This window comes from Nuphar pumila, chromosome 4 (genome assembly GCF_984573655.1).
Source record: "Nuphar pumila chromosome 4, dmNupPumi1.hap1.1, whole genome shotgun sequence".
NCBI classification, from domain to species: Eukaryota; Viridiplantae; Streptophyta; class Magnoliopsida; order Nymphaeales; family Nymphaeaceae; genus Nuphar; species Nuphar pumila.
The window spans coordinates 52,863,295-52,875,803 of record NC_143252.1 but is presented as its reverse complement, the minus strand read 5'-3'; positions in this window follow the sequence as shown (position 1 = coordinate 52,875,803).

The window sequence follows — 12,509 nt, the reverse complement described above, 5'->3', positions numbered from 1 at the left end:
GCCATTCAAGATTCTTGAGAGAATCGATGGAGCAGCCTATCGAATTGAGCTACCGCAGCAGTATGCTCAAATTCATAATGTTTTTCACGTGTCGATGTTAAGAAAGTACATTCCTGACCCATCACACGTCATCTGATACGAGGATGTAGAAGTGCAAGTGGACTTAACTGTAGCCGAGAGACCTGTCGAGATCGATGATCGTTGTGATCAAGTTTTGCATACCAAGACCATTCCATTGGTTAAAGTACGGTGACAACACCATGGCATCGAGGAATGCACATGGGAGCCAGAGGCCAGCATGAGAGAGAAATACCATGATCTTTTTGTGGCCTAGCGTTCATGATTTCACGGACGAAATTTCTTTTTAGGAGGGAAGGATGTAAGACCCACTATATTTCTGAGGAAATTTTATGTGTAATATATTTCAGTGTTGGAAATATCTTGTTTAATCACGAGTATAGCTCGTAAAATTGGTGTATATTGCTTTCTGAGGTTCTAAATTATGTAAATTGCTTTACGAGACGATTCAGGGCAAACCGTGATGAATTGAACCTCAATATTTTTAGATTTGATTTTTATTAAACCTAATTAGATTCACTCTGAATTGGGAGCTTAAACGAGAAAAATATCTCGTTATTTCATGTATTTTGACAAAAAAAGGTATATCAGTAAATACAAATCATAGCGAGGTCCGAATTCATTGGAATTGAAAATTCAAATATATATTATTAAAATTTAGGTCTTAATGCATGAAAAATAAATTAGAAACAAAACCTTTGAGCTACTTAAAACATATCCATTTAAATGACAAGTAATTAAGGTTTTTTATAAAGTAAATAGTAATTTTCATAAAACCTAAAAGAGGTTTTTCAAAAAGATTTTAAAAGGAGGTTGGTTTTGGAATTAAGGAAGGTGGTTGGCATGGGCTCCACTTCAGCCCATGCCATTTTAAGGAATGGTGAAAAAGAATTTGCAAAAAAATCCATTTTTGAATGGCATTTTGAAAAGCAAGCAAAATGCAAAGTTTTGAGTCTTAAAAAGGAATTTCAAAAAGTGGGTGGGCACAGCCCACGTTTTTGAGGAGGGGCTGGGTGCCTCTTAGGGGGGTATCCCCTACCTATTTAATGCATTTTAAAAAAAAAGAGTCAAATTTCAAAAAAAATGGATTTGAGAGTGTTGACTTTGGCTTTGAAAAGTCAAAGCCAACCACTCCCCTTGAATTAAGGGGAGTGGTTGGGAGTCAGCCCCTTGACCCCCTTGACCTATCCCTTGGAATAAGGAGGGGATTAGGGAGGGCCCTTCATCCCCCTCCTTTCTCTCCCTACCCTACATCTCCCCTTCCTCTTTTTAAGTGGAAAAAGAGAGGAGAGAGAGGGTCAACGCCCTCTCTCCTTCTCCTCTCTTCCCCTCCGCTGGTTCCCCTCTCTTCTCCTCCTTCCCCCTTGGTGTGTGAGAGGTCTTGGTGCAGCAGCTCCCTCCCTTCAGCTGAGAGGTCACAGCCCCACTCAAGGTGAGCTCCCTTCTCATACTCCTTTCATTTTTATAGAAATGTTTTCGGTTTGGGCATGAGCACCCAAACCGAATTTCGCACACACTTGTGCTACGGATTATGGGCTATAAGGAACCACCTTGGTTCCTTTCTTTTTTTTTCCTTCCAAGTATGCTTCTTACACTTGCACGAACCTCTCGTTTTCTTTATTCTTTAGCAAAAAAAATAAAAATGTTCATTTACTTTTTTGTTTTGTTAGTAACGCCCCTTGAGGGTGTTGGATTTTGTGGGTTGGGCTTTTCCACCATCCAGCCCAAGCCCTTGTGGGACCCCAGTGGGACCGTGGTCTTTTTGGTCTACTGCAACCTTCGCAGCAAAGGCCCCAATCTGACCAAGGGATGGTCAGTTCAGGCCAGCCTCTTGAGTGCCCCTCTCTTTTCTTTTTCTTTTTTTTTCTATGTGGTTTTGGGGCCTTGGCTACAACAGCCAACTGGCTGCTGCGGCAGCCCTGGTGGTCTGGGCCACGGATGGACCCAAACCCACCTAGGGAGGCCACCATTGGGGACCAACCCCCACTCGTTGCCCCGTGGCAATGAACCGGGTGCCCTTGGCACCCGTGTGCCCTCTTTTTTCTTTGGCACACCCATTCTGTGGGTTGTGTGGACTGGGGCTGCAGCCCTGGTCCGAGCCCCCACTAGGCTTGAACCAGGGGGCTGCATAGCCCCCTTTCTTCCCCCGTGGTCTGCCTAGGACCAGTTGGGATCCGGGTGCCCTTAGTACCCGGGTCTCCCCCCCCCCCCTCCCCCCCCCCCCCCCTTTCTCGGTGCACCCACCTAGTGGGGCACGGGTTGTGGGCTAGACCTGGTTTGAGCCCTTCTTGGGTCAGACCAGGGGTGTAGGCCCTCCAGTAGGTCCTCCACCCCCATTTGATCCAGCAGGGTTTGGACCCATGGGGTCCAGACCTTGCCTCTTAATGATGCCACCAAAATCGGGTGTGGGGCACCCCAATTCCTTGGGTGCCCCCTTGGAGCTGGTGCGAGCCCAGCTGGTGCCCTGGTCTGGGTCAGACCAGGGGCACTTATGGGGCACACCCTTGTGTGCCCCTGCCCCCTTTGGCCCAGCCCTCTTGGGCATCTAGCCCAATCGAGCCATTTCGGCGCTCTAGACCTAGCCGGGTGCTAGTGCACCAGGAGGAAACTAGGTGCTTGCCCTTGGGCCAGTGCTGCAACCTGCAGCACTCAATCTGCACGTGAGGTGCAGACCAATGATGACATAGGCCAGGTGGCTCAGTCAACAGCAGGCCCCACATAGGCCTTGCCTCTTTTCCTTTGGCGCCATGATCGGCACCGGGTGCTAAGGCACCCGGCAACCCTGCTGCCACTTGAGCTATCTTGAGTAGGACCCTGGCTCCTAGACCGAGCCAGTAGCGGGTTCCGAGAGGGTTGCCACAACCCCGTTAAGCTTCCTGTGGAAGCCCACCAGTGGCGGCAATCGCCTCTTCATGACCGCCAAACTACAAATGGGGAAATTAGTTTAAGCAAGGATTTTTGCTTGCAAGCAATGAGGTTGTTGCAGTCTCGGGCTTCTGTTGCTCGTACCCCATTGCCCCATTGAGGCAGCGAGGTGGTTGAGCACATGACATGAGTCACGCTACACGCTTGCATGTATTTCTTCGGTTTTCATTGGACCCTCCCGGCACTCAGTCTTGTTCGTGCCCCATTTGCGCGGGCAAAGTATGGCCACGTATTTGGAAATGCTAACATAATCCCCATACGAATGGGATTAACTTGGGTCTCTTTAACGACATTCGTGAGTGTTGATTTCACGAAAGTCCTCTGCAGAAGGCTTCACTACGTGAGATTTTTTGCAATGCGAGGGTTGGAATACGCGTATTTAGAAAAATACGTATTCATGGCTCTGAACACCCCTTGCATGCATAATAGCTATTGTATATGCATTTTGAGCCTCGTGTCGCTCAAAATTAGTGATTGTGTCACTTTACACACTAGTTGAAGTATCGTCGCTCACAGCACGATACTTGTGCAAAATTATAACTTTGTGGTTTTTCCTGTTATCGCACATGCACGTTGGCACATCCTGACACATATGTCACTGGGTTTGATTTGTCGAGTATTACTTGTTTGGCTCATATTCGTATATCGATGGATATACGATGCACCAGAGGCATACTTTACACTCGATGTGACATACACTCGAAAAGAACTGAAAACACCATAGGGTAATGACATTGTTGACCTATTGAGGTTTTGGGACTCGGTTGGAGTCTTCGGGCAATGGCCCGGGTTTGGGAGAGTGTGCTCACGTATTGTGTCACCCTAGGCATAAAATGAAAATGGTATGATATCGTCTTCACAGGCGATGTGCTCGTGGTGGCCGTGTGAGGCTGAGCACGTGGATGGGCAGGCCAAGTCCTCGTTTGCGTACCCCGCGGAGACCATCGAGAGGAGGTATGACTTGAAGTATGAGCCTAAATAAAATAAACTTGTCGCGCCCCATTCACAATTTGGTCACCCAGTAAGAGGGTGAATGGTATAGCTCCGAGTGACATGTCGTTACTACGACCCGTTCTTTTGAGGAGCCGATGCGCTCTCTGACCTCCAGTCACTCAGAGTTAGGGAGGTCGAGGATACCCTCTTCAGGGACCTCTCCTACTGCAGTAGTACGGATTGCAATCATTTGCCCCTGCGAAAGGTTTCTCCTAGTCGTGTGTTGCCTGCAGGTGGTTTTGACTCGGTCTGTAGCATCCCCGGTTATCACACTAGAAATTGAATAACAGATGCCGAGTGCATGTCTCACAGAATGCAAGGTTTCCTTCGCGTACCCGAAGGAGTAATCAAAAGAACATAAGTATTAACCAAACAGACTGACATGTTGTAGTTGTTGTTACCTTAGCACTGCTCGTACTTCTGTTTAGTTGTTATATTTTGTTGTTCAGTTCCTGTTTTGTTACCGTAGTTGTTGCACTTGTTACTTACTTTGTTGTTTACAGTCTTGTAGCACGTGCACCTATCTAACACACACTTGTACTTTTATTTAAATGTTTCTAACTGTTCCATCATGTTAGTTGTAGCTTGTTACTTAGCATGTTATTTACCTTATGCTTTCCATAAAAATGATAATGTATGGATGTTTTGTCGCACCAACTCGCAAGAGTACTAACCCCGTTTTATAGGGATACAGGTGACAAGTAGACGCAGTGTGATGCGATGGCGCATAGCAGGAGGCTTGAGACCCATACTTAGCAGCAGATCCTGGCTTCTTCTGGTTTTGGAGTTTGAGAGGTTTTTTCTCTCTTTTTGAGAGGTTGTTCCTTTTTGTACTGAATCTCATTCTGTAGTATTGTAAATATTATGGTAATGAAACATATCTTGTTTTGACTCGTGGTTTGTTTTACTTATTGTGGCTCGCTCAGACTTGCAGCCTTTGCTTTACCTCTGTTTTCCTTTTGTACTTCCAATAGTTGTTTTCAGACTATATATCTTTCAAAAAAATTTTTTGCTCAAAAACCAAAGGTTTTCACAAGGTCAGGGTTTGGGGCGTCACACCAGGTATGGGCAACGGCATAGGCACTGCCGAAGGACCCACTTGTAGTGTTCGATGCAACATAGAGTGTGCTGCCAAAGAGCGCACTGTTGCATAATTTAGCTACGGCTAGGAGGCTGCTATGAATCCCAATGTTGTGGGAGTTCTGCCGCAAGAGGGACGCCACACAGAGCTCACAAAGGTGGACAGAGGGCAACAGAGAAATGCTACTAAAACACAGTGAGCTATGAGATTTTTGCAGCAAGGGAATGCACTGCCTGAAAGCACGTGGTTCTGCAGACTAATGCAACAAACCTGGAACTATAGCAGGGCCCGAACTTGCCAAAATTCCTAGCAGTATACTGCTGCTAAGGAAGCCACAAAACAAAGCCTGTAGGACGCTAAAGCTGCAAGAATGCAGCAAGGGGAAAAGGACTATCACAACATATGTTTCGCAACCCGTGGTTGCAGAGTGACGCCTGCCATAATGAGGCAATAAAGGAGAAAGTGTGGCCAGCAACGCATTCTGGGAAACCAACGCAGGACCGTGCACAGGTCTGCCCCAAAAACTGTCCCAAATAGCAGACCAACAAAGGTGTTGGCTGAAACATACACATAAGAAGGAACATGGGGCAAGCGCGTTGCCGACATGCCACAAGGCATGCAGCTCGTCAACTCGTTCGGACATGGACGACCTGCTGCCAATGACTACACTCGGACCGAGTGCTATGGTCTAGCTGACTCAGATATGTTCATGGGGTGACAACGAGTCTGGTCTGAACTAAATGGTTCAAACCTCGGCTAAACATAAAACGCACAAGGAGGTCGAGAATGGGCTCGATCTAGGCATCACTAGGCTGGTGCACTTGGGGATTGCATGGCACCCGAACGTCGCAAGGAGGAAATTGTCCGGCTATTGGTGCCAATGCCGCATAGTGGAAGGGAAAGGCTGACGTGAGGTCTAGGGGTGACCGGTCTGGACATTGCTCAAGTCCAGACCTGTCACTCACATAGCCACTCACATGCGCACACACCCAACGCAAGCCTGCGACAGGGAACCAGCTAGGTCTGGCCTGGGGTTTGGACTGCAGCCTTTTGGGCAGTGCCTACACCCAAGGAGTTGGGTATGCATGCTGCAGCCAACCCGTTGTAGGGCTAGCTGAAAAATGAGCCTAATAGGGTAAAAGGAAAAGATGGAAAAGGTGGGGTGTGAATGTTCTGCCCGAGCTCAGCCTGGACTGGGTTATTCTGGCAGCAGGCTGGTCTAAACCAACTCTGAAGAGTGGCCCAAGCTGCTAGTTAGGACCCAGGTTGCGGCGTCATAGCCGCCAAGGGTCTACTGCTTCCTATGGCCTGGGTTGTTGCCATACTTGGGCAGAACCCAAACTTGGTATGCAACAAAGACCAGGTGCTTCTGAAGCACCCGAGCCACCATAATAAGGGTTCCCAAAAAGCGAAGCAAAAAAGGTAAAGATGGCGGCGAGAGAGGTCACCCTACTACAGACCGACCATTTTAGGCAGTTTCCTTGCAACTTGGACAGACCTATGGCCGACTAAAGAGGGGTGTGTCTGAACCTTGTAGGTTTAGTCCACCACCACCACACGGTTCCCGCGTGGATACAAAGAAGAAAAAAACATGAAAACCCACTGGATTTCACAAAAATGAAACAAGAGATACATGGTGCACAATGCGTGAACATGGGAGATGCACCACAAGAGAAAAACATGGTTCACATTACCATTAAACAACTCGAATCCGTCCCCTTTCACATGTGACATATAACACCATGAAAAAATTGGGACTTCATGCTAACCAAACTAATTTTCATATAATGGAAGACATGAAAGACATTGTTTTTCTCACCTTCTTGTTGGAAGACGCCGAAGGGAGCTCTTCCTAAGCTCACGGTGTAGAGGATAGTCCCACAAAATCTTGGTACCCTCCACTACACCACAGCCCACAGAAGAGAGAGGAACTCAGTTTCTAATGGAGGCCACCGGTCAGTTGAGAGAGAGAGGGAATGAGGGAGAGAGAGAGAGAGAGGGAGAGAGAGACTCCTCCAAAAATGTCTAATCCTCCTCTCTCTCTTCTTCTTAAGAAAGTTTATAAAGGGTTAGGGTTTTAAGATCAATAGCTAGGACTTAGTCAAAGAAAATGAAGGGCTAGGGTTATTTCACTTAAGTGTCACGCCCTTCTAGGCAGTGGCACTTTTGTAAATAACCCTCCATCCCAAAAATGCCCCAATAGGCTTCTTTCATTTGAATTCTTTTTAAAACTTTTTTCAAAAATGCCCCTCTACTACCCCACATTCCCTTTAAGGTTTGAAAACCTTTCAAAAATACCCTCACATGCCCCCATTGAGTGGAATTATTGTTTTTAATTCATTTTATTCAAAAATATTACTTAGATTTTTTAGATGATCTATCTAAATTTTGGTAAAACCTAAAATTTTCTTAAACCACAATTCTTGTCCGAATTTCTTAAAATATATTGGGTTTAGGCATTTAAAATTTTTGATGGTTCAATTCAAATGATTATACATATATATTTTAAATAAAACTTAGGGATTTGATATAATATCGTTATGATAGGTATTCGTTCTAGGGTTTCCTATATATATACATGAATATGCACACATGAATATACATAGATCCACATAAGTATGTATATATATATATATATATATATATATATATATATATATATATATATATATATATGTCATGTATTGAATTTTCTCAGAAAATTCGCGGGCCTTACACTGCGTGCGTTGGCTTTGCTTTGTGTATGTGTGTACAAGCTTTTATATTGTGTCTGTGTGCGCTAGTCTGAATGCTCCTGCATGCACTGTGACTAAAATTTGATAACACCATGTAAGCAAGGCATAAGCGAAGTCGGTGGTATCGATCCTTAGCTAGGGCCCTATCAATAGTGCATTACGTTGACTTCAGAAAGGGATAAGGTTCCTCTATTCTGGGTTCTAGAGAGAGGGATGCCTTGATGAAGGGTCCTAAACTCTTAAGCAAGTGTCTTAGTATTTTTCAAGGGTTAAAAGACATAAAAAAATAGTTGAATGAACACTTTGGGATACACCGAAAATGCCCACTGGTGGCCAATTAGATATAAAGCAGAATCGTAACAAAAAGTGTATGTTAAGCATCTCTTATAAAAGCAACAAAAATTAAATCAAAGAATTAATAAAATATTCATGCATGTAGGTCGAGATGGCATGAGTTTGTGAGCTTGGTGCATGAGGCATCGGAGGGTTGACCGCTATGACTCCGTTTTAATATAGTTATGATTTTTCTATTTTAAGCAGTGTTATTGAAAGCGCACCTCACCTTGAGGCGATGCCCTCTGCCCCTCAAGGCACTAGCCTGAGGCATGAACAAAGTATCATATTTTTTAGAAGAATTTTTTCAGTTATATAATTAGTTTTTAGATATTTTTTTAGTTATATAATTAGTTTAAGAAGAAGAAGTTATATTATATTTTTCAGAAGAAGTTTTTTAGTTATATAATTAGTTTTGAGATATTTTTCAGTTATATAATTAGTTTTCAGATATTTTTCAAATATTTTTTTGTTATATAATCAGTTTTTTAGTTACTTTTATATGTTAATCTCATAGTTTTTAGTATTTATTTTAGAATTTTGAAGTTATATTTTTCAGTTATATAATTAGTTTATATAATTATTTTTAGATATTTTTTATTATATATAAAGTTTGTTAGTTACTTTTATATGTTAATCTCATATTTTTTAGTATTTATTTGAGATTTTTGAAGAAGTCATATTTTCAGTTATATAATTAGTTTTTAGATATTTTTCAGTTATATAATTAATTTTCAGATATTTTTCAATTATATAATTAGTTTTTAGATATTTTTTGTTATATAATCAGTTTCTTAGTTACTTTTATATGTTAATCTCATGTTTTTTAGTATTTATTTGAGAATTTCTATTTCTTATTGATTGTTGCTTCATCAATAAAGTATTTATTAATTTTTTTGTATTTTTAAATATTTTTTGTATTATTTTTAAGTTTTTAAAGAACAAAATTTGAGTCGTACGCTTTACGCCTCACCTCAGTTTTTCGTGGAGCGCCTCACTATGCCTCAATATTTTTCACAACACTGGTTTTGAGAGTTGACCTCTGTGTTGGGAAGGTCGACCCCTCTTGTATAATTAATGTTTTGTATTTCCAAGGGTCGACCCCTATGTGTGAATGGTCGACTCCTTTTTGGTCTATTGATGTTAGGCTTGTTTCTGAGGGTTGACTCTTGGGGTTGCAGGGTCAACTCCTCTTGAGTTCCTTATACATATGTGTGTGCTCTTTGGTATGTGAATTGACTCTAGTTTAGAGCGAGTTGATCCCTTTGAATTCTTTGTTGAGTGTGACTCATACTCATCAAAGATCGTGTGAGTGGAGTATTATACGGAGATAAAGTTTTATCTCACACACATTTTTACTAAAATGTTTTCAGGGGTGAAACTGAAGGCATAATAGGGCATGACGGACACCGAAGGCTCATGGATCTTGGCGATGGACTTTTGAACTTTCTTTTGGGGAAAACTTTTGGGGTTTTGTTTATGTTGAAAATATGTATATATATATATATGATGTAAAAAAGACTCCTATTTTGTGAATGAATTATATGAGAAGACTTTTGTCAAATTGTTAAAACCCATCCCCAATTGTGATCTTGACATTCCTAAGTAAATGATATTTCATAAAGGTTTTTAAATAAAAAAATGCTTGATAAATACTCTCGTGGTTCGCGGGTCACAAAACCGACCAGTATGGCAATTTTAATGTCTCAAGTGGTGACTTAGATGCCAATCACCTTCTTAGAAGATAATGTTGTTAAGCTAGTGTTTCTATGCAAGAAAGCTCTTTTTATCAATGTCCAAATTGGTTTTTTCATACCAAATTGCGTCGTAGAAGGCAAATGTTGCCTTAACATTTGTCCTTATGTTGTCACAAAAAAGTTTAACATCACCAAGCTAGAGTTTTATGACCATCAAATCCATATCAGTGGGTACGATGGGCATGTTGCCATGACCCTAGGTATTGTCATCCTTGAAGTAGAAGTTGGGCAAGTCTCTCACCAAACTTTGTTCCATGTGGTGGACATTCCAGTGCCATACAATCTACTCTTGAGCAAACCCTAGATTCATAACTTGAAAGCAATGTCATCTACATATCACCAGTGCATAAAAATACCCTAGAAGGATCAGTTAATGGTTGTTTTACTGAAGACCCTACCATCGGGATAACCCAACCGATGATCCTAAGGATAAATGATAGAACAAGCATGCCCACTGTCTGGAAAAAGGGAGAACTCTTACCCTTCGTCTCGATGTCAACAAAAGGTAGTTCTTCAAAAGTGGCAGTCATGAATTGTTCTAAGAGGCCACACTTTCAAGTTCTCTAGTCAAATTGATTAATCATCCCTAAAGAACTCGGTTGGAGAAGGACTATACTATAAAGGCAAAGGCAAAGCACAGATCAAAGATAATGTCATCCCCAGACCATCTTCCCACTTCATTGAAAGGGAGACCATCAGAAGTTTTGAGTCAGAAAGCGAAGAGCTCTAGAATTTGCCAAGTTTACCAAACAACTGAGTTAGAAGGCCTAAACTTTCTGCTCCATGTAATCCATCTTGGACACAACACTATCATAGTTGTGCTAGATGAAGAAGGTTTCTATGATAGTGGAGGATTCTATAACCTTGGGTCAGATCTTGATTCCATAGGGTCCTATGATGACCCTAATCCTTTGCCACCACCTCCCTCAAAAGTGGTAACTTTTGAGAACATTGTTGGATATCAGGATTGGATCATAGACTCGAGTTGTGAAGTGAAGGTGAAAATCATATTTGATGACTAGTTAAAGCACATGTCTAAAACATTCCAAGTTAATCCTACCCAACAACATTGAGAACATTACTACCAAAGAAGGCTCCAACTGTTGACCCTAGAAGAGTTGAAAACATTAGTCGTTTCAAAAGTAATAGGGAACCCAAGAGTGGCAAATAGAATATACGTTGAATAGAGAGGGTACACTAAGTGGATTGATGATTTGGACAAAGGATGCTTAGTGACAGGAGGTATCATATATGAGAGGCAAGCCTCCGAAAGCAGTATACCCAAAATTTCATGATGCCAAATTGGGAGTACTATCTCTAAAATACTCTTGCCAATTTAAAAAGGTAAGAAGCAAGAGAAGCACTGAAAGAAAATTTTGGTCTAAAGAGGCACTTTCATAAAGATCCCATGTTCATAAGGATATTTGTAAGAATCTCTTTCCAGTAGGAATTGAAAATTGAAGTGTTAGATAATGATTTTGGTGGGCTCTATACTTATCATGGCTCTTTTGATAATATCTACCCGAATGATGAACTCATGGACATAGTACATCCTTTTCCTTGGGATTCAAACGATGACACTCTAGGCTAGACTTGCTATTCTCTAGTATGCCATTTGATACAGAAAATTCTTATGAAAAATCATCAATCATTGAAGGAGTCAACTATGAATCCAACCACATATAGTAATGATACCCAAACCTAGGTATATAAATCTAACATGGACTTTGTATATTATCATTTAAAAACCAAAATAAAAAATAAAAAAACTGAAAACCCCAAAAAAAATTATTTTTGCTTTTCTTAGGGATGACACATCTTCTCTCTCGTTCAAGAACTTTCATGTCTCTGCAAATGAGAAATAAGAAGTCTTGTGTCAATCTTCTACTTTTCATCAATGTCGCTCATATTGTGAAAAATTCTAAAAAATAGAAGTTTCAAAATCATAAAAAATAAAAATAAATAAATAAACCTGATACTTCCAATATTCAAAAGTCTTCAAAGAACAAGCTAGAAGGTGTCAATGATGATATCGAGGGTCAAGGGGAGGACATCATTGAACTTCTTGAGTTGTATTGAAAAGGGTTCTTAGCGGCTGAATGCACTGAGAGATATAGAAGAAGATTTGAGTGATATTATACCAATCGTGTGATTGAAAAAACTTTTGAGTCGACAAATTGGTTCTCTCGTTCATTCACCACATAGACCCACATCCTCTTTGGAAGTGGAATCCCAATTGGAAAGACCATACATTATCAAACAAGTCTTACATGAATTTTATCAACTAATCAATTCTGATGGAGTTGAATTGTCGGATCCAATCAATGCCATGTACTCAAAAAAGTTTTATTATTAGATTGAATCCCTTTAAAGATTTTGTAAAAAAAAGTCTTGTCCTATGAAAATGAGTCTTTCAATAAAATAGATTAAAAAATAGAGTTTAAAAAATCCAAATCCTAGTGAAAAGGTTATCTCAAAGAAGAAAGAATGATGATAAAGGGGAGTTACCCAAATTATTGTATCCTGATTAAGGATTTTTAGAAGCAAATCATGGAGATTCATAGCTAAATATCCTGAGTCATTGACATATGATCATACTAGACTTGC